Consider the following 27,912-nt stretch of genomic DNA (forward strand, 5'->3'; position numbering starts at 1 on the left):
GGTCTTCCACCCAGCTAGCTGATTTTTAGAAAGGATGGAAAGAAGATAAGACTCTTGTTGGGGGAGGAAGGATTGTGAGTTGGATCTATAAAGCAGAGAGGTTGTGGGTGGTCAGATTCTGGGGTAAGGTGAGAGTAAAGGGTAGTAAATAGGTGTAGTGTGTGAGAGAATAGAGTTAACCACTACAGTAATAGAGTTCAGGAAACTTTGAAATGGGCTACGATCTGGGGGGGGCGGGTGTTGTGAAGTAATTACACTTGCATGGAACAGCAGTTATTTACAATAATATTATGGCAACATTCATATGGCAGAGTCTATGAAATCTAGGTAATAAGGATATGGAGTACCGAACATTGAGTAGTATGCTTATAGGACACAGGTGGGTTAATGGGCAGTAGATTAGTAATACGGTATAGAAAGAGATATCAGGGGAAAGCTGTCAGGTCATACAATAAAACCAGCCTAGCAAAGCAGGCTATACAAAAATAAGAGGGATATAAAAATATTGTTAAAAAAAAAAAGATGTAGGAACACTGGAAAAATAATAATAATACAAATTTGCAATAACTTGCAGGTTCTCTGTAATAGCAGAGTGACATTTATCTCACTGTCCCAGCTGTTGTGATGCCCCTTCTTTGGGTTCAACTTTGGTCTTTTCACCGTTCCAGGATTTTGTCTCACTTGTAGATATTTAGGAAAAAATTGAAAAAAGTAAAAAATAGAAAAGGCAGACGAAGGCAGGAAGAAGAGATAAAATTGGAGGACAGGAAGGAGGAAGGAATAAAACAAGAAATCAGGTAAGAGAGGAAAAAGAAATCAAAAGAGAATAAAAACAATAAAACTTAAAAAATTAAAAATTGTTAAAAAAATAGAATCAAATTAAAAAGTCTCTTGATTTCAAAGTGGCCAAACCGGTCTTTCTGCTCTTGCTGGCTGAGGCAGTCTGAAGGATGACTTGTTTGGCTTTTCTTCCTAGGCCCCTGGGGTTCGCACTGGCTCCGCGGCCCGTCCGCCGCCCGCCCGGCGCGACCCGCGCTCCCCGCGCTCCCGTGAGCGGGCGCGGCCCGTCTGCTGCCTGCACGGCCGTCTGCCGCACGCCGGTGCCCCCGCGGGCGGGCGGGCGCGGCCTGTCCGCAGCCTGCGTGCTCACAGCTGGGGAGCAAACAGGCCAGAGCCACTGATCACTTCAGGAGAATTCCCCAAACAGTGTCTGTGTCCATTCACTCTTGGGAAATTCCTCCTGATCGAGCCTGCCGCTCTCCAATGGCCCAGTTTCTCTCACCGCCAAAGCTCCAGCCAGAACGGTGACCCTGGGAGTCCGGGTCCGCAGCGCGACTCGGCTCTGGCGTTCACTGCCTCCAAAGCTGCTCGCCACCCGGTGTGCCCGCCAGCACCTGGACTCCTCCCAGAGCCGCCCAGACCTTGCTCGGCTGGGGAGGGAGCAGCCGACCTGGCTCTCTCCCACTAACACTATGGCAAACCCAGCCGCGGCCCCCGGGCCTGGGGCTGCAGCCCCGGTACCACACGCCTGTCCCGGGAGCCTACCTTGATGCAGCGATCTGTTCTTTGTTCTTTCGGTTCTGCCACTATCCTTGGTCCTCCGTTCTCAAAAATGCTGAAATATGTTGGTTGCTTGCCTTTCCACTCCAAAGATCGGTCAGGACTCTCTCCCCTGAGCAGAGGAAAGCCAAATCTGCTCCTTCCTACTCCGACGCCATCTTAGATCCAGATAATTATAATTTTCTTATACTTTCTATGATTCTCTCTTGTACATTGAAATTTATGTGTTGATTCTACTCTTCACTCTATTTTATTCTTGTTTGAAGTGTCCTCAGATCATAGTCCAATGGTTTGGACATAAAAATCCATATCTGTTTAATTAAGTTTAGTCACTTAAAGAAATAGTTATTGATCACCTATTATATTACTTTCCAGACACTGCTCTTATGCTATGACTGTAGCAATGTACAAACCAAAGTTCTATTGGGGGAAGGAAAGTGAAATGTAAATATGAGTAAATGTATAATATTCCATGTGATGCTAAGTACTATGGAGAAAAACAAAGCAAGCTAGAGGGAAAGACAACTTGGAAGGTAGAGTGGGGAGCTGCTCTTTTCTATAAGATAAATAGAAAAAGGCTCTGTGATTAAGGTGACATTTGATCAGACACTCACAAAAAAATGAAGTAGTGAGTTCTGCTTCTTCCTAAATAGGTCCAGGCATAAACAGTATGGGCAAAGTCCCAGGGGTTCTTGGGATATTGGAGGACAACTGAGGAGTCAACACGCAGAGTTGTTGAAAAGATATGACATCATAAACCACCAGGCCATTGGATGGGTAGAGTAAGACATAGAATTAAATGGAATAATACATTTATTTGTAACCAAGTCCAGATATAATATGTATCTATTAACTTTTTTTAAAATTTATTGTTGTTCAGTTACGGTTGTCCTCATTCCCCACCCCCCATATTACTCTCCCCTGTCTTACCCACCCACCCACCTTCCACTTTCAATCCTCTCCACTGTTGTCTTTGCCCATGGGTCCTTTATACAATATTCTTTGTCTTGACCCTTCTGCTTCTTACCCCCATTATCCCACTGCCTTCTCCCCTCTGGTTACTGCCAGTTTGTTCTTTATTTCCATGTCTCTGATTCTATTTTGCTCATTTGTTTGTTTTGTTGATTAGGTTCTTCTAAATGACTATGAAATAGTTTTATTAAAATGAAAATAATAAAAATGAAGTTTCAAAATAAGTACACTTTATACTAGTTAAGGCATCCAATATTAATTGAAGGAGAATTGAACTATGGTCATGCAGACCCAGAAAATATTATCTGAACAAGAATATTTTCTGATTTATCTTTTTATCAATATTTTTATATTCTTGATATATTAACCATCTCTCTTACTAAAAATCTTGCTATGAAAAACAAATAAATTCATAATTTGATGGAGTTGTTATATGGCTTCTTAAAGCATTGGCAGGAAGAAACTCCTACTTGGTACAGAATTGATGTGTTAGTGGTCAAGCTGGATAATTGGTTTGATGTTCTGGAATTGTTGGAATATGGGCTGCCTTGATTGCCACATACATCTTTATTACTACATTCCATTTTATATAAATCTTAATTGAAGCATTTTTTGAAATTAATAAAAATAGGGTAGCAAATATAAAAGTGGATTATCATTCAAAACAAATATTTATGTTGATAACACATGTAATTGTGCAGATGAAAGTAAGCATCACTCTTTATTCCCTAATTAGATCACATCTCAAATGTTGATATTATTTAATTACAAAACCAGTTAAAGAGCCATATGATCTAGGTTAAAAATACTTGTTTAAAATTTACACTAAACAAATGATTTGAGGTTTAACAGGTAAAGTTCTTTAGAGGACTCTATTAAATTCAATCCTTGATTTTTAAATTATTAATGTTTGTTGAAAACTATGGTCTGACATCTGAAATTTCTTCAGGCTTTCTTCCCTCAAATTCCTTATATGAAATCTATATGAAATCTTGTGGTCCAAAGAAATATTTTTCATATTATTTTTCCAGAACTCAAGCTAGGTTTCAAGAGAGGATTCTATTTGAACAGATATGAAGAATTCATTTGAAATGAAAGAAAAACAAATCATTTAAAATTCTACTTTAAAAATATTCTTTTTGGCCCTGGCCAGTATGGGTCAGTTGTAGAGTATCATCCTACAGACTGAAAGGTTGTGGGTTCCATTCCCGGTCAGGACCACATACCCAGGTTGTAGGTTCAACCCCTAGTCAGAGCACATATGAGAGGCAAACAAATGATGTTTCTCTTTCATCTTTCTCTGTCTTTCTCACTCTCTCTTGCCTTACTCTCTTTCTTAAAAAGCAATAGGAAAAAAGATGTCTTCAGCTGAGGATAAATATGTACATATAGGGTCTAGCTGAAGTAAGGCCTGGTTGAGTGTGGTTGGTAGGATAATAATATGGGTATAATAATTTATAGTTTTAATTTGAACATTTCACCTAAAATTTGACATGGTGTGCTTGAGTGTGATATTGTTATGTTATAGAATTATATGCTTATGATTTTGTAATAAGGATTTTGTAGTAAAGAGGGGCATTATTTGTGCCAAACCCTGTATGTTCTTTGTTACTTGGATATTTAAGAAAGAAGTAAATAATCAAGCACAGAAATAAGATATAAAAGTAGTACCATACCACAAAATATAGAAATGATCCCTGAAACCACACTGAGATATCACCTCACACTGGTCAGAATGGCCATCATACCCACATCAACAAACAAGTGCTGGTGAGGTTGTAGAGAAAAGGGAAACCTAGTACAATTGGTGGGAATGCAGACTGATGCAGCCACTGTGGGAAACAGTATGGAATTTCCTCAGAAAACTAAAAATGGAACTGCCTTTTGATCCAGCAATTCCGCTGCTGGGATTATACCCTTACAATCCTGAAACACCAATTCAAAAAACCTATGCAGCCCAGTGTGAGACCCAGCTTTCATTCCATCACTATTGGTTCCCTGTGCATTTTTCTTCATTTCCCTTATTGTAGCCTTCATTTTTTCCATCTAATTTGCAACAAAAATCAACCAATTCTATGAGCATCCTGATCACCATTGCTTTGAACTCTGCATCTGATAGGTTGGCTATCTCTCGATTGCTTAAAAGTACTGGTTGGTAGACCTTTCAGTTCTGTTTGATCCAGTCCCCCCTCCTTTGGTCTGGTCATGCCTGTTACATATGAGGGGCAGAGCCTTAGGTGTTCACCAGAGTGGGGCACCCCAGTTGCTGGGTTGTGATGTTGTATGTGGGGGCAGGATCTGAGAGGGAACCATGGCACTTGTTCCGCTTGCCATAGGACCTAAGTCTCTTCCACTGCTTCCTCTGAGCAAACTAGGCCCCTCTGGTGCCAATTTTCATGTGGGTGGGCTTGTGCACACCATGCAACTTTCCAAGAATCTCTCCTGTGAGGCCGGGAGTATCTTCCTGCACCTCAACCCCCACAGGTGTTTTCAATCAGTGCCCCAAGGCTCTATTTCCCAGCACTGTGATCCTGGGTTGCAGGCAATGCCTTGCTTCACAAGGGCCTGCCATTTGCCACCCCTCAGCTGGGGTGTGCCAGCTGCCACTTACATGCTCAGGGTCCACCCGCTGTGGTCTTGTGTGCCCCGGATACCTTACTCACCCAGTCCCAACAGTCCCTGCTCTCTGCGCCTCGACCCAAGCTGGCTGTCCGGGTCTGCCCCTCCTACTGATCTGGATGAATGTGTCTATTTTAACTTCTTGATTGTCCAACTTCCATTCAGATCAATTTTTTGTCATTCTGATTGTTATTCTGTTTCTAAATTATTGTTGTCCCTATCTTGGTTGTGCAAGGAGGCAAAATGTGTCTACCTATGCCTCCATCTTGGCTGGACATTCCCCTCACAGTCTTGAGAGAATAAGATTATTTTGCCTCAGCATTAGAGCTTGAAGTACAGGAAGACTGTGGTCCTTGGATGTGGGAAGGCGGGTATAGAATGAAACATAAAAGCAGATTTGTGATCAAAGTGTAGCTAAACATGGCTTGCCTCCTTGCACAACCAGAGCAAAAATTACCACTAAACTACAAAACAATTGTCACCAAGAATCATCAGAAAATTTATCTGTGTGGATGTCTAAAAAACAAACAAAAAAATAAAACAGATACATTTATTCATACAGGTAGGAGAGGAGGAGATGTGAAGATGTAGAGACATAGAGACACAGAATGGGTGGTCCCACACCCACTTGTGGGGGGGTAAAAATCAGGAGGGATACCTCAGGGTTGAGGGATCTCAGCCCCAACCCAGAACACCCAACCCAGGGCTCCAGTGCCAGAAAGGTAAGTCTGCATAACTTCCAGCTATAAAAACCAGTGGGGATTGGGACAGCAGAAGAAACAGGGATTCTCAAGCATTTCCTTTTAAAGGGCCCATAATGGACTTAGGACTTAGGCAGACTCACTTCCTCTGGTCTCCATCACCAGATCTGTAGCTGGAAGGGCACCAGTGGCATACAGGAAGAAACTGAGATGTCTGGCATCAGGGAAAGTACCAAAGGACAGCTTCCTCCTGGGAAAAAAAAGACACCAGAGGTCAGGAAGCAGCCATTGTCCCCTTTCTGAGCCCCAGAGCAGTGACACCGTATCAGAGTCTCCATCAACCTGGTTGGCATGGGTTACCCTTCTCAGAGATTACCTAAGAATCCACTTCATCCAATTTATTGGTATGCTTTTCTACAATAGGTCACACTACTAAGACAGGGAGTCAAAGCAGCTCTACCTAATACATACAAACACAAAGAGGCTGCCAAAATGAGAAGACAAAGAAATATGGCCCAAATGAAAGAATAGAACAAAACTCCATAAAAAGAACTAAACAAAAATGGAGATAAGCAATCTATTAGATGTAAAGTTCAAAACACTGGTTATTAAGATGCTCAGGAACCACTTGGGTACTTCAACAACATAAAAAAGACCTCACAGAAATGAAGGTTACACTAGGTGAAATGAAGAAAAATTTACAGGAAACAACAGTGATGTGGATGAAGCTCAGAATCAAATAAATGATTTGGAACATTAGGGAGAAAAAAACATTCAATCAGAACAGCAAGAATAAAAAAGAAACCCAAAAAATAAAGATAAGCTAAAGAGCCTCTGGGACAACTTCAAATATACCAACATTCAAATAATACAGGTATAAGGAGAAGATAAAGAGCAAAAAAGTGAAAACTTATTTGGAAAAATAATGAAAGAAAACTTTCCTAACTTGGTGAAGGAAATGGATGTACCAGTCCAGGAGGCACAGAAAGTCCCAAACAAGATAGACCCAACAAGGACCACACCAAGACACATCATAATCAAAATGTCAAAAGTTAAAGATAAAGAAAGAATCTTAAAAGTAGCAAGAGAAAACCCAAGAGTTACCTACAAAGGAGTTCCCATAAGACTGTCAGCTGATTTCTCAAAAAAAAAGCTGCTTGCAGGCTACAAGGGACTGGCAAGAAGTATTCAAAGTGATGAAAAGCAAGACCTAAAGCCTAGATTATGCTGTTCAGCAAAGCTATCATTTAGAATGGAAAGACAGATAAAGTGCTTCCCAGACAAGGTAAAGCAAAAGGAGTTCATTATCAGCAAGCCATTGTTACATGATATGCTAACAAGACTTATTTAAGAAAAAGAAGATCAAAACTATGAACCTAATCAACAAAACAATCAAGCAAAATATAACCAGAGACATTGAAATAGAGAACAAACTGATAGTAACCAGAGAGGAGGTGAGAGGGGGAGATTGGGGAGATTGGGGGAAGGATTGTCAAGGAACATGTATAAATGATACATGGACAAAGCCAAAGGTAAGCAGGATTGAGGGTGGGAGGGGGATATGGTTGGGGTAGGGGGTAGTGGTAGGGGGATAGAGACAACTGTACTTGAATAACAATCAAAATCTGTGAACATTAAAATGGCAATAAATTCACACCTGTCAACAACTAAATCTAAATAAACTAATGAAACAAGCAGAACAGAATCCTAGATATGGAGATCATATGGAGGGTTATCATTTGGGAAGTGGAAGGAGAAATAGGGAAAAAGGTGCAGGGATTAAGAAGCATAATTGGTAGACAAAAAATAGACAGGGGATGTTAAGAATAGCATAAAAATGCAATAGCCAAAGAACTTATATGTATGATCCATGAACATGAGCTAAGGGGATAGATTGCTAAAGGGAATGGGGGTTACCAAGTGGAGGGAGACAAAAAGAGAAAAATTGGAACAACTCTATTAGCATAATCAATAAAATATATTTAAAAGATAAAATATGTTAAGGTTTAAGTAGTGCCTAAAAAGGGTAAGATGTACTGTACTTGACAAGTCTAATTTAATAATCATAATTTTTAAATGCTTATTTTGATAAATTAATACACTTTCTATGCTGGTCCTTTTGGGGCCAAGAGTAAGATACAAATTTAGGGAAAACTCAGAATGACCAATAAAAATGGAAACTGGCCCACCATACTAGTAAGTGATTTTTTTGATATAGTGATGCTACTGTTATCAAGGAAACAGATGTTGTGAGAAGAATTCAGAGGAACCACTAGCTTTGGTTCAGAAAGCAAATCTAGGGCAATAAACCAAAGCACTCAGCTTTGGTCCTGGCATTTGTACATTATTTGTGTCAGACTTCAGGAGTTACTTATTAAAAATGGAATTTATTGGGGTGACACTGTTTATTATAATTATAAAAGTTTCAAGTAAACAGTTCTACAATCCATCATCTGTATATTGTAGTGTGTTCACCACCCCACATCACCTCTCCTCCCATGACCTAAATGTTGATGGAAGGAGATAAAGGGGGTATAAAAGGGGATAAATTTCCACTTTACACTCTTTCACCTCTCCATTCCCCTTCCCATCTGGTAACCTCCACTCTGCTGTCTGTGTCTATGAGTTTGTTTTATTTGTTTGTTGCTTTCTGTTTTGTATCCCACATATGAGTGAAATCAATGGTTCCCGTCCTTCTCTGTCTGACTTATTTTGTGTAGCATTGATGCAGACGCTGGCTGGCAGGGTCTGTGTGTGGCCGCAATGAGAAGTCCTGTGGAGGAAAAGAGATGGCATGGACACTCTCTAAGTAAGATAGAGGACCCTGACCCCTGCCTGGACAGGCTTTCATTGCTTTTCTGGGTACATTACATTGAGGATGGTCCTTGTTTACTATGCACAGGTTTGCTGTAGGTGATTACCTTTTACAAATAACACAGGAAATAATGTTGCTAATTACTTCAAAGAGAAGGATGTCACAGATCAAGAAGAAAACTGGTTGAACTCGTTACACTCCATACTTGGGAGGTTTAACACAGATTTTAGGAAGTTAAAGATACGCAGAAAACATTTGCTGCCTCAATTCAGGGTGAGGGAGTTTTAGCAAAAGCAAGCCTCATAGTAAACTAGGTACAATGCAGGCCTGATTCCCCACAGGAAAACCTATCCGTGGGCCTGGCTCCTGTGTGCCAGACCTCACTTCCCACTGGCTTTTCTGAGTAGGAGCTGGGCTACATTCCCACGCCATGTGTAACAGTTCCCTATATAGCATGATACTCACAAGAACTACCCATGTTGTCACAGATGCCAGTTTATCTTTTCTTATGGCTGAGTAATATTCACATATCTTCTTTATAGGATATACTTCCTCATTCACTTATCTCATCCAAAAAGTTCCTCATGTCATCAAATTATGAAATTCATCTAGCCTAACTGTAGCATTCCCTTCTATTCTGACAGCTGTGGTTTTATCCCTGATCTGTCTACCACATCATATTGAATTGATCCCACAATGCTTTATGTGAAGGTATATCATGAAAAAAAATGTGATATTAGTTTTAAAACTGGAAACAGAGTGGTGAAATCAGTTTTAAAGATGCAGCAAGTAGGAAAATGATACAGTGGCATTTACAAGAAAAAAAAAAAAAAGAAACCCTAAAATTTAACCTGAGTTTTAAAGTGCTGGCCTTCGAATTGAGTGGTCCAAAGTTTGAATCCCTCTGTACACTGTTAGCCTGTTTCCTCATCTGTATAGTAGTAATGACAACAGGGTTTTCATCATATGATGGTTTTGTTAGATGAGAAAATATCTGTAAAACCTTTAGTCCTGTGCACAGCCACAGTGACCAGCTAACAAATGGCAGTCAGCACAGAAACCCCTGGTCTGGACATTCAGCCACATGCAAGAGATGTGAGTGATGAGCCTGCACATAAACTATCACCCACCTCTGGATTAAATACTTAAAGGAGACTAACAGATTAAAAAGGCAAAACCACTGTTAGCTGTTGCTGCAAAATCAATATGAGTTTTGACGTATATACAAAGTGGTTTTTTGTTCATTTGTTTATTTCACAATAAATGCCATTATTTTATTTCGGGACATTGTTGCAAATAAGTCTTACCCTTTTTGTAGGAACTGCATGATTTATGAATACTAAGTGTAATATGCAATTTCTGTGTAGTCTTTTTGAATCAGCCAGTGGGGAGCCAAATGTATCCCTGCCTATCCTGGAATCAGTTTCATTGTTAATTCCATTTTCTGTTCCCATTGTGAATATCACCACATAATCTAAATCTCTGACAAACCAATTTAAAGTGAAAAAGTTACTCATCTTTAAAAAATAATAATTGGCTAAAAAAATTTGCTTATAGTTTCTGTTTTTATTAGTTTGACCCTAAGAGAATATATATTTATGACAATGAATTTTTCTTTCATTTTAAGATATAACCTCATAAAAGTCTTTCACTGACTATTCCTTTATTGTTGAAATTGTATAATATAACACAGTTATATTTGGGGTATTGTGGATATAAATATCAAGATTCCAGAGCAAAAAGGTTTATGCCATTCACCAGTCATTACATGTATATAATAGAATTTTACAAGCAATATACTTAGTCCTGGAATGCCAAAATGCATTCTATTGTTTTGTGATATTCTGCTCTTGTTGGCCACTAAAGACATGTTGATGATTCTGATTAGAATAATCAGATTAGAGTCCCTGTATCTTGGCTGTCCTACCTGCATAGTGCTGTCTTTGAAATAGGGGAAATGATGCATGAGGGTTTAATTAGCATGAATATTAAAGGTACAGATAAGTGTAAAAACATGAATGGTTTGGAAATACTATAGTATAGTACTAGTTATACCAAGGTATCCAGGAATAAACATGGAAAGAGCCAACATTAAATAGTTAATTTTAAATAAAACACAAGGGCTTAGAGAAGACTAATGTAAATATGTTGTTATATGCGTCATGGCTTAAAACAATATAATACACAATGTGAGATTTTATATGTATATATAACACATCCCATTTTTCAGGAAGTTCAGTGACCTATATACTGGCCACAAAAGGGCAAAAGCAAAGTTTCACTTGTCATATTAATGGACTGCCCATCAACACCTCAGACACTCCCCACTGCTAAGAGGAACAATGACCCTCCAAAATTAGCCTGGATGTCAGCAGCCTGGATAATGAATTCTTTGTACTTTTGCCTGTGATATTGTTGCAAGTTCTTCACCTGTATCAGTGTCTGCCACGAAGGGGTCATACAATTAAATTAATGAAGGACAGAGGAGAGAGATCCTGTCCAACTCATAATGGAGTTTCTTGAGTTGAAAACCAGCGCAAATCATACATGAATAATTTTTTAAATCCCTGTTAATATATTCAACAAATCCTACCATCCATGGCTCCTAAAATCAAAGAGAACCCAGTTGCGTTATGTATCAGTCACCCTTTATCCCAACAGGAGTTTCCCAAGTGCCATCTCCCAAGTAAACCTCAGCCCATCTGCACCTGCTCATCTAAACAAGTTAACCTCTAACTTGGTTATACCTTAATGTTCCACTTTCTTTCTTAGCTGGTGTGCTTGACCGGAACACTGACATTATACCTTTTTTATCAGGACCTCACACAATGAGGTTTTCTCCAGCCATTATTTAAGCTTTGGGTTGAATTTGAATCAACCTTCCTTAAAAAGAGGATGATGCTGTCCAACTAAGAGTAAAAAGGGTATTGCTCCTTTTCTCAATACCCAAATACAGAAAGAGAAAATATGCATTCAGGGGTAATATTCAGGATGTTGCAATTTTATTTCTGACCTTGCTTCTTGGAGATGAGCTTTTCGGTCAGCCCCAAAATAGCACAAATTCAAACATTATTTCCTAAAATACTCTCCCAAAACTGCAATACTGAAACACTAACTAGACAGACATTCCTAGCAATGTAAGAGACATGGAATGCAGATTTGAGACCAGTTCATTTTAATTGAATAGGGAACAAGTAAGTACAATAATTAGCACACTATTCCAATTTGTTTTTTCTCAGTGCAGTAAATATACTCATATACTGGGAAGAGTTAGTGTTCTTTCCAAAGAAGCCTGAATTCCACATCAGCATAAAAAGTATATGTTAAGTATCTTGACAACCAGCTCTGCACAAGGTGTTTCATACAGTAGCCAAACTACTGCATCTTTTATAAGAAGATAACATAAAAGCCCATCATCTCTACTTAGCAATAACAATTTGGGGAATTATTTAAAGCAAGCAAATGGACAGTATAAGACACAATTACATACCAGTGGAAATTTTAGTAATATTTCTGTATTATAGAAAGTAAGAGATTGAAAAAGCTTTATGGGTCCATTGAAATATGGACTAAACATGCAAAGTGTGTATGAATAGCTTGGATTTTCATATCACCTACCATCTCTGAATATTATTAGGTAATTGTTTCTGTTTTCATGGAACTATAATTCCCTCAAATGAAAACTTAGAGGTCCATTCTCAGGAAGTTTACAATCGAATATGATTGTTGATTCAAAATGTTATGTATTCTAAAAAAATACTCAACCATTTTATTGTATTTTAGTGTCTATAGTTGTAAGATTTTTCACCTAATGTTTAGAGAAATTATTGTTCTTCATGTTATCTACTTCATGAAAGACATCAAATATCCCTTCACCAACCCCTAATATGAAAGTATTTTTGAAATAAATATTTCATTATTTTTTTCTCCAAATTTTGAAAGAGAGATCCTAAAATTAGTACTAAAATAAGACTACATTCATGGAGTACTTAGTGGCCAGATTCTGTACAAAGGCAATTTTCATTTTACAGATGAGGAAATTGTGACTTAAAGAGGTTAAGAAACCCAAGATAGCAGAGGAGTAAGTGGAAGCTACACTAACCTCCTCCCAGGGCCAATCTGGAATTACAACTAAATTATAGAAAAATCATTCTGAATAATCAGCATAACACTAGCTGGAGAGAAGTCTTACAACCACAGACAGAAGAAGCCACATCACCACAGCGTGACTGGTAGGTAGTGCAGAGGAAGCAAAAGAGGGCTGGCTGGGATCCCACGGGCAACACCTGAAGTCCTGCAACGGTTTTCAGTGGCTGGGGAGTTGCCCCTGAGAAGTGTGGGGTCTAAACACCAATCTGAGCTCCCAAGCCTACAGCACAAAAACAGGGAAATGATAACATCCAGTTGTGAAAAGCATTAGGGTTTCTTTCCGCCAGGGAGAGAAGATTGGAGACACAGAGACATAAAGGGCCAATGCATAACATTCCATTTGCAGCCACTTACCCTGGGCTTCAGCAGAAGGAGGGCAGAGTAGACTAGAAACATTTGAAGAGAGTCTAGGACTGGTGGCTATAGGGAGAGAGCCGAAGGAACAGTTGCCAGATTTCCTGTGCTGAGTCATTCCCCATACCTCAGGGGCCACCTTTCTCAGGCAGAGAAAGGTGTTATTAGCCTGAGAGGAAGCAGTAGCCATACCTACAGAAATTACTCTGCTATACACTGTGGTGCTTAAGCCCTGCTGCTGAAGAGAAGAGCTGGAAGACATTCACTGATTAGCTCTACAGAAGGCCTACAGGCAGAGGCAGATTGTTGGTAGCTCTGAGATTTCAGCTGGCATGTCCCTGGGCCTTGTGGTAGTAACAGCCAGTCTTAATGTGCAGCCTCATGCCTTCTAAATATGCCCAGACCAAGCAGAGGAAGCCAGATGCTATGGATCAGTGATAGCTCCAAAAAGATTGTCCATGGCCAGTCACAGGCAGGGTTTCACTTAGGTATTCACCAGAGTCTTGCAGATATACCTAATGCATAGAAACAAACAAAGCAGCCAAAATGTGAAGACAAAGACACAGGCACCAAATGAAACAACAAGAGAATTCTCTAGAGGAAGTGTTGGATGAGATGGAGGCAAGCAAATTATCAGTTAGTTTAGAGTAATGATTATAAGAATACTCAAGAGCATGAAAAAAGACATAGAAACCATAAAAAGACTGCTCAGAAATAAAGAATGAAATATCTGAGATAAATAATACACTGCAAGCCCTGGCTGGCATAGCTCAGTGGATTGAGCGCGGGCTGGGAACCAAAGTGTCCCAGGTTTGATTCCCAGCCAAGGGTACATTCCTGGGTTGCAGGCCATAACCCCCAGCAACCACATATTGATGTTTCTCTCTCTCTCTATTTCCCTCCCTTCCCTCTCTAAAAAATAAATAAATAAAATATTTAAAAAATAAATAAAAAATAATACATTGCAAAGAATAAACAGTAGGGTAGATGAAGAAGGTGATTGAGTCAGTGAATTGGGAGACAAGGTACAAGAAAACACCCAGGCACAGCAACAGAAAGAAAAAAGAAGTTTTAAAAAAGGAGAGCTTAAAAAACATTTTGCACAACATGAAACATAACAACATCTGCATCATGGGAATTAAATAACAAGAAGAGAACAAGCAGGGGATCAAGGACCTATTTCAAGAAATAATGACTGAAAACTTCCCTCATCTGATGAAGGATAAAGACACAGAAGTATAGTAAGTTCAGAGAGACCCAAACAATTTGGACCCAAACAGGTCTAGATGGAGACATATCATAATTAAAATGACAAGGCTTAAAAATAAGGAGAGAATCATAAAAGCCACAAGAGAAAACAAGATAATTACCTACAAGGGAGCACCAATTAGACTGTTACCTGATTTCTCAACAGAAACATTTCAAGCCAGAAGAAACTGGCGCGAAATATTCAAGGTGATGAAAACCGGGGCCCTACAACCAAGGCTACCTTACCCAGTGAGGCTACCATTTAAAATTGAAGGAGAAATAAGGAGCTTCTCAGACAAGAAAAAGCTAAAGGAGTTTCTTAACACAAAACTAGTACTGCAACAAATGTTAAGGGGCTTGCTCTAAGAAGAAAAAGAGAAAGAAAAAAAATACAGAGGAAAATACTCTAACAATAAAATGGCACAAAATACATATCTATCAATAAACACCTTAGAGATGTCAGTGAGGTAGATGGGAGCTGAACCCACTTGCCTATGCACTGAACTGGAACACCTAGCTGACTTTCTGAAGAACAGTGTGCACAGTCAGTGGAATCCCAGCTTACATGAACTTTGGAAGCCAATGATTGCAGAGGACATTAAATGAACAAACAAGCAAAATATAACCAGAGACACTGAAATAAAGAACAAATTGACAGTAACCAGAGGGGAGGTGGGAGAGGATAATGGGGGGGGAAAGGGGGAAGGGTTGTCAAGGAATATGTGTAAAAGACCCATGGACAAAGCCAAAGGTGGGTAGGATCGAAAATGGGAAGTGGCGATGGCTAAGGTGGGGAGGAGTGGAGAAAGGAAAATGGAGACAACTGTACTTGAACAACAACAAAAAGAAAGAAAGAAAAAAAACAGATAGTAAGGAGATTGTGTAGGCCAAAGAAGGTCCCTGGGACATGCCTCAGGATTATGGCTGCTGTGGTCCCTGGACCTGGCACAAGGGACCACAGTTGTTGCAAGAGCTTTGGAAGAGAGCAGTATCCATGATTTTAACTTTGCAGCTCCCTCCCCTCCCAGAACAGGGTAGCCCATCCAGCACCAGGAGTGACCTTGATGCCTTAAGTCACTGGGGCGGGGGGGGGGGGGGGTGGTAAAGATGCAGTGGAAGACCCACAGAAGCAGCATTGCCCGGCTGGGACTGGGGTTGCCAGCTGAGACTACCAGATAAATTGGGGAGTTGGGTGATGCTTGGGGATGGGAGAAGAGTAGGGCCACGATGGACCCTGATCCAGATAGTCTTGGGACTGGTCAGAGAGTTGGGCTGTGTGAAAAGAGCAGGATGTTGCAAACAAGGGGAATTCACTGAAAAAAAGCTCTCAGGCATACAAGGAACTCTGGTGTGCCTCTGCTGGACCAGCAAAAAGGGAGGAGGGATGTGAGTTTTTCCCATTCAGTGTATCTCATGGACTAATCAAAAGGGTGGAATAATGAGGTGGATTAAAGATGCCAGCCTGGCACAAATGGACAGCGGGGCCACGCAATGCTGTGAGGGCTTGGGCTGGAGACTGGATACTTGTGAATATTGTAGCTCAAATGCAGCCACCAACTCAGAACCACAGGAAACAAAAAAATAATGGAGCCCAGTCCCCCTCTGTCAACAGCATCCAGGAAGACTAGCAGAACCCACTTGGTAGGTTTAAAGGTAGCAGGAAGCTTTTTTTTTCTTCTTCGAAGTGTAAAATAATAACCTGGAGCTGTGAAAGACAGATTCAGAGAGAGGTTAGAAGGTTAATGCCAACAACTGATACAAAATTCACTTCACTATCCTACAGAACTTGCATTTTATTTTTTACTTTTCATATTTTAACTTTTTGTTATTATTTTTATTATTATTTTGGTTTTTTATTTCTTTTCCTTCCATGTAGTTTTCTTTGTTTGATTTGACTGTTTGACTGGTTTTCTTTGTTCTTCCTGTCATACTGCATTTTAATTTCTTTCACATCACTCATATTCCATTAACACACTACTCTTGGTCTTTTAAGTTTTGTCTCCATAAATTACTTTATTGTTGTTTGATTACAGTTGTCTGCATTTTCTCCCCACCACTCCCCCCCACCCCAGCCACAACCACCTCCTTCCCTTGCTTCCACCCTCCCCCTTGGTTTTCTCCATGTGTCCTTTATAGTAGTTCCTGAAAACACTTCTCCTCACTTTTCCCTCTTCCCTCCTCTCTGGCTGTTGTTAGATTGTTCTTAATTTCAATGTCTCTGGTCATATTTTGTTTGCTTTTTTCTCTTGTTGATTAAGTTCCAGTTAAAGATGATATCATTTGGTATTTGTCCCTCACTGCCTGGCTTATTTCACTTAGCATAATGCTCTTCAGTTCCACCCATGCAAAGGGTATAAGCTCTTTCATTCTCTCTGTAGCGTAGAATTCCATTGTGTAAATGTACCATAGATTTTTGAGCCACTCATTTGCTGATGGGCACTTAGGTGGCTTCCAGCACTTGGCTATTGTAATTTGTGCAACTATGAACATTGGGGTGCATAGGTTCTTTTGGATTGGAGTTTCAGGGCTCCTAGGGTATAATGTCAGCAGTGGAATTGCTGGGTCAAAAGGCAATTCCATTTTTAGTTTTCTGAGGAAATTCCATTCTGTTTTCCATAGTAGCTGCACCAGTCTGCATTCCCGCCAACAGTGCAAAAGGCTTCCCTTTTCTCCGCATCCTCTCCAACACTTGTGATTTGTTTATGGTGGCCATTCTGACCAGTGTAAGGTGGTATCTCATTGTGGTTTTAATTTGCATCTCTCTGATGGCTAGTGATGCTGAGCATGTTTTCATATGTCTCTAGCCCTCTCTATGTCCTCCTTGAAGAAGTGTCTGTTCAAGTCTTATGCCCATTTTTTAATCAGGTTTCTTGTCTTCTTAGAGTGGAGTCATGTGAGTTCTTTACATATTTTGGAGATCAAATCCTTGTCTGAGGTATCATTGACAAATATGTTTTCCCATATAGTTAGTTCTCTTTTCATTTCAATGCTGTTTTCTTTAGTCATGCGGAAGCATTTTAATTTGATGAAGTCCCATTTGTTAATGCTTTCCTTTATGTCCCTTGCTTTAGGGGACATATCACTCAAGATGTTCCTGTGTGGAATGTCTGAGATTTTCTGCCGATGTTTTCTTATAGGACTTTTATGGTGTCACAACTTATTTTTAAGTTTTTTATCCACCTTGAATTTATTTGCCCTGAGGAACTGCCCTTTTTAGCAAACAGCCCCACCCACCTCCAGCATTGTTTCAGGCTTAAGTCAGGCATGGGAAGTAAGGCAACCAAGAGTTTAGGAGACTTCTTGCAGACAGAATGAGGACTCAGTCTATGTCAAAGCTGAGGGGCAAGTGTCCATCACCCCCTTTTGCTGTAGCCCCCAAGTCCTTCCCTGGGGCCTCCATGTGATTGTGCCTGTCTTAGATCATTCCCCCCTTGGGGAATCTTACCCATCATTGGCTAACCAATCAAACATTGCAGGCCAGGCAGGGTGAAGTAAAATGAACAGAAGTTACACCCCTGCCAGGGAGATAAGCTTTGTCTACTTAGTGGCTTATAGTCCAAAGGTAGCTCACTCAGCCTTAGCCATGGGGTGGGGGTTGGGGGGGGGAGGTTACAGCTTCTGAGACCAGGCAGGGAAGTTCCCAACAAGATGGGAAATTAAAAATACACTGTGAAAGAGAGAACAAGGGAAACAATTCAAACAATGCAATTTAACAAACCAAGTGAAGAAAACTAAACAGAAAGAAGAAAAATACAAAAATACTAATAAAATGTAAGATGTAAGAATAATGAAAAAATAATAATACAAATATACAATAACTTGCATGTTCTCTTGAGTAACAAAGTGAAATTTGTCTCACTGTCTCAGCTGTTGGGATGAACCCTGTTTGTGTCCAACTTTGCTCTTATCACAGTTCTAGGTTTTATTGTCACAGTTGTAGGAATTTTTTTGAGAAAGAGGAGGAAGGAAGAAGAGGTAAAAAGGGGGAGAAAAGAAGAAGGAATAAAAAAGAAAGAAAGAAAGAGAAGAAGGAGTTAAAAAAGACACTTTAGAAGAAAAAAAAATCCTCCTACTGGCTTCAAACTGGCCAAGCCAGTTCTCCTGGTCTTCTTGGTTGCAGCAGGCTGAGGGGGAATTTGTTTTGCTTTTCTCCCTTCCTGAGTGACACTCACCCAGCTTCCAGCCCAGTTCCTTGGTTCACTGCAGGAGTCCCATGTCCCTTCTGCACCAAGCCTAGGCCTTCAGTCCACCAGTTGTGCTGTCCTTGAGGTCTACCAAGTAAAGGTAATTCACACACCTCCTTCATTCTCTTTGCTGTCCTAGGTGCTAGGGACTCTCAGTGTCCCTTCAGGCTAGTTCAGCACCCCACTGTGTTAAGGCTTTCTGGGGATTGCTGACTCCCTGAGCCCCACAGTGCTCCTCTTCAGGGGCATCTCCACTTTCCCCTTAGCCAGTTGGCCCTGCAGGGCAGGGGTGCCACCATGGCTGCCGCTGCAGATGCCAGTGTGTGCCTCCTGTGCTGTTTCCCTGGGGGCACAGGGGTTGGATGCACAGTGGTTGGGGGCACAGGTGTCTCTGGGTGGCAGGGTCAGGTGCACTTCATCCAGGGTCTGCAGGTGTGGAGGGACAATCAGCTGCCAGTCCCATAAGTTCATGTTCACACTGTCCCCAGTGCTGCTGGCTTATGTGCAGGGACTTTCGTGGTTCACACTCTCCCCCGGGCTTTGGGTGTGGGTGTGGGGCCTTCCAAGTTGCGCACTTTCCCTGGGGCTTTCAGGTGTTAGTGCAGGGCCTTCTGTGCCACCACAGGAGCACCACATGGCTGGGTGGGGAGAAGGCCCGGTTGCCTGCTGCAGGAGAATTCCACAAACATACCCCCTAGTGCCTTTTTTTTAACTTTTTCTTTTTGAAAAATTCCTCTTGCTCAAGCCTGCTGCTCCATACAAAGACCTGGCCTCTCACACAACCCAATTCTCCAACCAGACTGGGGACTATCTGGTTTAGAGCCCGTCATGACCCAATTCTCAACTCTTCCCAGTTGGCACACATAGTCCCCATGTGTTTGCCACTTCGTCCTTATTCCCCTCCCTGCAACTTCAAGCAACCAGGTTTCTCCTGGTACTGCTCAAACCTTGTTTGGCAGGGGAGGGAGTGGTTGACCTGGCTCTCTCCCAAGAACCCTGAAGCAGACCTGACAAGCCCTGGGCCTGGGGCTGCTGCCACCCTGGTCCTAATTTTTATTCTTCTTACTCAGACCATATATTTTTTGTCATATTATTATTGTTCCAGTTCCCACACAGCACCCATCCCTGGTCTTGGTCCATTTCACTATATACCTGAGCTTTGTAACTGTTGTGGTTAATTTCATTCTCTCACACACTACTAGTTTCTTGCCCTTACTCTTACTATATCTCATCATCTAACCTCACATAAGCACTCTACTTTCTGAAATCAGATCACATTCTTTTTCCCCTCTAACAAGAGTTTTAGCTCTTTTTCACATTTTATAAAAGGTGGCTAGTTGGGTGAAATATCATGGTTATTGCTATACTTCTCCAAAGGATTTTTCATGTTTTCTACTTGCTGGTACTTTAAATCCCATAAAATACTGTCTGACTGTCTTAATTTATTTCACCTTTGCCCTACCACTGATCACATACAACATAAGGTAGGAGTTGTGAATATGGAAAACCCACTGGAGGAAAGAACCCACCAACAAAGGAGCCACCAGCAGGAAAAATCCAAGTATAACAAGAGAGCCCACACAAACAGAAGACAGGGCAACCCTAGAGCATCCACAAGAAAATCAAAGAGAGCAGACCACTGAGTTTCACAGAACTCCTATCATAGAAGTTCACCCTATGAAGACAGCTAGCAAAGCAGAGCATAGGGAATCACAGAAACAAAGAGACTCAACTAAAATGGGGAGTCAAAGAAAGAATCTTTAATTGAAAAGAATGGAAGACTCCTCACTAAAAGAGCTAAATGAAATGGAGACAAGCAAACTATCAGATATAGAATTCAAATATATATATATATGTATATATATATACACACACATATATATGCATGTATAAATGAATTGTGTATACACACACACATATACACACACAATTCAGATATATATAAGGATGCTCAAGGAATTCACAGACAACTACAGAGAATTAAGAACTAAAACAATATGAAAAAGGAAATATAAACTATAAAATACAACCAGGAAGAAATGAAGGATACAATTTGTGAAATAAAAAATTACACTAGAAGGAATGACAAGCAGACTGGATGAAGGAGAGAACCAAATTAGTGAGCTGGAAGACAAGATAGAAAGAAATACCCAGGTAGAGAAGCTGCATGGAAAAAAGATTAAAAAAATATTAACATAGCTTAAGGGATCTCCAAAATAACATAAAACACAACAACATAGGAACTCATAGGAATTTGACATTTGACTCATAGGAATAGCAGAAGGAGAAGAAAAGGAGCAAGGAATAGAAACCCTGTTTGAAAAAAATAATGACAGAAAACTTTCCAAACTTGAAGAGGGGAAAAGCCACACAAGTTCTGGAAGCACAGAGGGTCCCAATCAAGATGAACCCAAAGAGGCCTACACATCATAATTAAAATTCCAAGTTCTAAAGGCAAAGAAAGAATCTTAAAAGCAACAAAGTAGAAACAAGAAGTAACATACAAAGGAGCTCCAATAAGACTAGCCGCTGATTTCTCAACATAAACACTACAAGCCAGAAAGAAACGGCAATAAATATCCCAAGAAATGAAAAGCAAAGGTGTGCAACCAAGACTACTCTATCTAGAAAAGCTCTAAATTAAAATGAAAAGTCAAATAAGGAGTTTCCCAAATAAAAGAAGACTGAAAGAATATACTTCCACCAAACCAGCGCTGCAAGATATACCAAAGGGACTGCTATAAGAAGATAAAGGAAAAAAGTGAAATGGAGAGGAACACACATACAAAGGGGGAAAAATTAATAACTACCTAGAATAATAACCTTAAATGTTAATGGATTAAATGCTGCAATCAAAAGACATAGGGTGGCTGAATGGATAAGAAAATATGACCCCCACATGCTGCTTAAAAGAGACACATATCAGAACAAAAGATGTATTGAAGTGTTAGAAAAAAATATTCCAGAAAATGGACAGGATAAAAAAGCTGGGGTACCAATACTTATAGCAGACAAAATAGACTTAAACCAAAAGCCATAAAAAGAGACCCAGAAGGACACTTCCTAATACTCAAGAGAAAAATCCATCAAGAAGACATAAACATTGTAAATATATATGTACCCAACATAAGAGCACCCAAATATGAAGAAAATCTTGAAGGACTTCAAGGAATATATAGACAGCAACACACTTATACTAGGAGAATTTGACCCCCTACCATCAAAAATGGATAGCTCCTGAAAACAAAATATCAACAAAGATATTGTGGTATTGAACAATGCCTTAAATCAAATGGTCATAATATATATACAGTTCATGATATATGAAAGGTTATATATATAAGGTTTCATATATATATATGAGAAAGGTTGTGTATATATATATATATATATATAGAGAGAGAGAGAGAGAGAGAGAGAGAAGCTTTCATCACAAAGAAGCAAAATACACATTCTTTTCATATGCAACTGAAATATTTTTAAAGATGGACAACAAGATAGGACACAAAACAAGCCTCAACAAATCCAAGAAATCTGAAATCATATCAAGCCCTTTCTTGGAACACAAGGGCCTAAAACAAGAAACCGACCTAAAAGAAAAAACTCAAAATCACTCAAATTCATGGAGATTAAATAGCATGCTTTTAAACTATTAAACAACAAAGGGATTCATAATGAGATCAAGGAAGAAATCAATAAGTTGCTGGAAACAAATGAAAATGAACTCACAAGTCCAAAACTTACAGGAAACAGTGAAGGCAGTCCTGAAAGGAAAGTTCATAGTGATACAGGCCTACCTAGAAAAAATAGAAACATTTCAAATAAACAACCTAACTCTACATCAACAAGAACTGGAGAAAAAAACAACAAAGCCCAGAGTGAGTAGAAGGAAGGAAATAACCAAGATCAAAATAGAATTAAATGACATACAGACAAAAGGAATAATCCAAAAGGTTAATAAATCCAAAAGCTGGTTCTTTCAAAATAAAACAAAATGAAGAAGCCTTTAGGCAAACACATTAAGAAAAAATAAAAGAAAGGACCCAAATAAACAAAAGCAGAAATGAAAGAGGGGAGATTACAACTGATACCACAAAAATACAAAGGATTATAAGACATTATTATGAACAATTATGTCCCAATAAACTTCAAAACCAGGGTGAAATGTATACATTTCCAGAAAAATATAATCTCCCAAAACTGAATGATGAAGAAGCAGAAAGCCTGAACAAAAGGAAACCCTTGACAAAACTGAAGAAGTAATCAAAAAATTCCTGGCACACAAAAGCCCAAAACCAGAGGGTCACACAGGAGAATTTTACAAAGCATTTAAGGAAGAGCTAACCCCTATCCTTCTCAGACTATTCCAAAAAATCCAAGAAGGAAGAACACTCCAAAACTCCTTTTATAAAGCCAGTCTTCCTAATGCCAAAAATAAATAAAGACATAACAAAGAAAGAAAACTACAGGCCAATATCACTTATGAACATAGACATGGAAATCCTCAACAAAATATTGACAAACTGCATCCAGCAAGACATTAAAAAGATCACACACCATGATCAAGTGGGATTCATCCCAGGGATGCAAGGATGGTACAATATTCACAAATCAATAAACATAATGTATCACACAAAGAAAAGGAAAACAAAAATCACATGATCATATCAATAGATGCAGAAAAAGCATTTCATGAGTTACAGCACCCATTTCTGATAAAAACACTCAGCAAAGTGGGAGTAGGGGAAGCATATCTCAACATAATAAAGGCCATATAAGAGAAACCGACAGCCAGCATCACACTCAGTAGGCAAAAACTGAAACCTTTCCCATTTCAGGACAAGACAAGAATGTCTGCTTTCACCACTTCTATTTATCATTGTATTGGAACTTCTACTCACAGCAGTCTGACAAAAAAATAAAGAAGAAGTTAAAGTCATCCAAATTGCAGAGGAGGAGGCAAAACTCTCATTGTTTACAGATGACATGACTGTGTATATAAAATACCCTATAGACTCCACCAAAAAAGTACTCTACGTAATGAATGAATTTGGCAATACAGCAGGATACATAGTCAATATTCAGAAACTGATGGTATTTCTGTATACCAACAATGAAATATCAGAAAGAGAAATCAGCAAAAACATCCCATTTTCTATAACAACAAGAAAAAATACTTCGTAATAAACCTTACCAAAGAGGTAAAAGACCTTTACTCAGGAAACTATACAACACTGAAGAAAGAAATTAAGAAAGACATGAATCAATGAAAACTTGTACCATTTTCATGGATTGGAAGAATTAACATCAACAAAGTATCCATATTACACAAAGAAATTTATAGATTCAATGCAATCCTTATTAAAATACTAATGACATATTTCACAGATACAGAAAAAAACATTTCAAAAATTTATATGGAAACATAAAGGACCCAAAACAGCCATGGCAATTTTGAGATAGAAAAGCAAAATAGGAGGGATCACAATACCTGATATTAAACTATATTACAAGGCCATAGTAATCAAAACAGTCTGATACTGGCATAAAACAGATACATAGACCAATGGCTCAAAACAGAGAGCCTAGAAACAAACCCAAGTCTCTATGGTCAATTAATATTCAACAAAAAGTGCAGACGCATAAAATGGAGTAAAAATAATTTCCTCAACAAATGCTGGTGGGAGATCTGGACTGTTACATGCAAAACAAAAAAAATGAAACTCAACTGCAACTTGCATCATACACAAGAATAAATTCAAGATGGATAAAAGACTTAAATATAAGTCCTGATAGAATAAAAGTGCTAGAGAAGAACATAGGCAGGAAAATATCAAATATTGCACACAGCAATATTTTCACTAATATGTTCCTTAGAGGAAGGGATATAAAAGAAAGAATATATAAATAGGACCTCATCAAAATAAAAAGTTGCTGCATGGCTAAAGAAAACACTGGTAAAATGAAAAGAGAAGCAATCATACAGGAAAATATTTTTGAAAATGATACTTTGGACCATAGTTTGATCTCCAAAACATATGAAGAACTCACACAACTCCACTCCAGGAAGACAAACAACCTAATTTAAAAATGGGAAAAGGACCTGAACAGACACTTCTCCAAGGAAGACATACAGTGGGCCCAGAGGTATATGAAAGAATGCTCAATATCACTAGCCATCAGAGAGATGCAAATTAAAAATACAATGAGATAACACTTCACACCAGTCAGAATGGCCATGAACAAACAAGTGCTGGCAAGTAGAAAAGTGGACCCTAGTGCTGCATTGGTAGGAATCCAAACTGGTGCAGCCACTGTGGAAAACAGTATGGAATTTCCCAGAAAACTAAAAATGGAATTTCCTTTTGACCCAGCTATACCACTGATTGAATCATACCATAAGAATCCTGAAATACCAATTCAAAAGAACCTATTCATCCCAATTTTCATAGCAGCATAATTTACAATAGCCAAGTGTTAGAAGCAACCTAAGTGCCCATCAGTAAATTAGTGGATAAAAAAATCTATGTACATTTTCACAGTGGGATACTATGTAGCAGAAAGGAGGAGCTCCTACTCTTCATGACAGCATGGATGGAATTGAAGAACATTATGCTAAGTGAAAAAGGCCAGGCATTGATAGATGAATAAATTATGATCTCACCTGTAACTGGAAACAAATTATCAAGCAAAATATAACTGGAGACATTGAAATAAAGAACAAACTGACACTAAAAAGAGGGTAGGGGCATGAGAGATAATGGGGTAAAATAGGGGAAGGGCCATCAATGAACATGTAAAAGACACATGGACAAGGCCAAAAGGTTTGGGTTCAATGGTGAGAGGCAGGGATGGATTGGGTTGGTGGTGTGATGGGGTGAAAATGGAGACAACTGTACTTGAATATGAATAAATAAATAAATAAATAAATAAATAAATGGAAAACATTATATTAAGCAAAATAAGCCAGGCAGTAAAAGACAAATACCATATGATATCACCTTTAACAGGAACCTAAACAACAAAACAAACAAACAAGCCAAATATAACCAAAGTCACTGAAATAGAGAACGGGCTGACAGTGACCGGAGGGGAGAGAGAGGGAATTTTAGGGAAATTTCAGGGAAAAAGGAGAAGGTTTACAGGAACAAATATAAAGGACACATACACAAACTAGGGGGGGGGGTGGAAATAGGTAGGAGGTGGGGAGGGATGGGTGGGTGGGCTGGGATGGGAATAAAAGACAGAAAACTGTACTTGAACAATGATTAAAATAAAATTTTAAAAAATAAATAAAAATCATAACTTTAAATGTAAATGGCTTTCATGCTCTGACCAAAAGACATAGGGTAGTTGAATGGATAAGAAAACAAGACCCATATATATGCTGCCTACAAGAGACCCATCTCAAATCGAAACACACACAGACTAAAAGTAAAGGGATGGAAAAAGGTATTTCATACAAACAGAAAAGAAAAAAGGCTGAAATAGTAGTACTAATATCCAACAAAATAGACTTTAAAACCAAGGCTATAGTAAGAGACAAAGAAGGACACTACATAATAATAAAGGGAACAATCAAACAAGAGGATATAACCCTAGTAAACATTTATGTGCCCAATATAGGAGCATCTACATATGTGAAGTACATTTTGATGGACATAAAGGGATAGATAAAAATATAGTTATAGTTGGGGATTTTAACACTCTGTTGACTTCAGTGGATAAATCTTCCAGGCAGAAAATCTCATGGAGATACTAGTCTTAAATGACCCACTAAATCAAATGGATTTAATTGATATCTTCAGAGCATTTCATCCCAAAGCAGCAGAATATACATAGTTTTCTAGTGCACATGGAGTGTTTTCTAGAGTAGAACACTTTAGGACACAAAACAAGTCTCAATTAATTTAAGAAGACTGAAATCATATCAAGCATGTTCTCTGATCACAATTTATGAAACTAGAAATCAGTCACAAGAAGACCTCTGAAAAACACATGAAGACATGGAAGCTAAGTAACATTATATTAAACAATGAATAGGTCAACAATGAGATCAAAAAGAAATCAAAAGATGCTGTGTAACAAATGAAAATGATGACAACAATCCAAAACCTGTGTGACACTAGGAAATCAATCCTAAGAGGGAAATTCATAGCATTAGAGGTCTTTCTCAAGAAAAGGAAGGAAGAAAGAATGAGAGGGAAGGAGAGAGAGAATACGCGTCCTCAAATAAACAATTTAAGTTCACACTTAAAGGAATCTGAAAAATCCCTAAGTGAATAGAAGGAAGGAAATAATAAAGATCAGAGCAGAAATTAATGAAACAGAGTATAAAAAATGATACAAAAGATCAATGAATCCAAGAGTTTGTTCTTTAAAAAAATAAACAAGATTGACAAACTGTTAACTAGGCTCATCAAGAAAAATAGATAAAGGACACAGCTAAATAAACATAAAAATGAAAGAGGAGAAATAGCAACTGATGCCAAAGAAATACAAAAGATTGTAAGAAAATATTATTAACAATTATACACCAACAAACTGGACAGCCTGGACAAAATGGACACATTCCTAGAAACATACATCCTTCCAAAATTAAACCAGGTATAGTTTAAACTAAACTAAATCAGAAAATCTGAATAAATAGATTACATGTAATAAAATTGAAGCAGTAATAAAAATACTCCCTACAAACCAAAGCCTTGGCTCGGAAAGGTTCACAAATGAATTTTACCAAACATTCCTAGAAGAACTAACACCTTTCCTTTTCAAACTATTTCATATAATTCAGGAGCAGAGAATGCTCCCAAACTCATTTTATAATGCGTGCATTATTCTAAATCCAAAACCAGATAAATATGCTACAAAGAAAGGAAATTATAGACCAATGTCCATGATGAAGATAGGCACTAAATTCTCAATAAAATATTAGCAAATTCAATACAGCAATGTTCAAAAAGATCATATATCATGATCAAGTGGGATTTATCTTGGGAATGAAAGGTTGGTACAACATTCACAAATCAATAAATATAACTAACCACATAAACACAATGAAGAATATAAACCACATGATCATATCAATAGATGCACAAAAAGCATTTGATGAATTCCAGCACCCATATATTTAGTAAAATCAAGTTCCTATATGATAAAAATTATCAGCAAACTGGGAATAAAGGGAATATACCTAAAGATAATAAAGACTATATATGACAAATTCACTGCCAACATCATACTCAATGGGCAAAAACTTGAAGTGTTCCACTTAAGACTGGGAATAAGACAGGGATGTCTGCTTTCACCT

At 38.8% G+C, this 27,912-nt stretch overlaps 2 long non-coding RNA genes across 2 annotated transcripts; one reads left to right on the plus strand and one right to left on the minus strand.

Moving 5' to 3' along the window:
- Positions 1-330: 330 nt before the first annotated feature.
- On the plus strand, positions 331-14,402 carry LOC118501698. Its single transcript, XR_004904334.1, has 3 exons — positions 331-343; positions 7,302-7,306; positions 14,321-14,402. It is a non-coding gene; the product is annotated as an uncharacterized LOC118501698 (long non-coding RNA).
- LOC118501697 lies at positions 7,089-7,530 on the minus strand. The gene is made up of 2 exons (XR_004904333.1): positions 7,486-7,530; positions 7,089-7,228 (listed from the first exon to the last, which is right to left on the minus strand). It is a non-coding gene; the product is annotated as an uncharacterized LOC118501697 (long non-coding RNA).
- Positions 14,403-27,912: the final 13,510 nt, after the last annotated feature.

The sequence above is a fragment of the Phyllostomus discolor genome, chromosome 7, assembly GCF_004126475.2.
Source record: "Phyllostomus discolor isolate MPI-MPIP mPhyDis1 chromosome 7, mPhyDis1.pri.v3, whole genome shotgun sequence".
Taxonomy (NCBI): Eukaryota; Metazoa; Chordata; class Mammalia; order Chiroptera; family Phyllostomidae; genus Phyllostomus; species Phyllostomus discolor.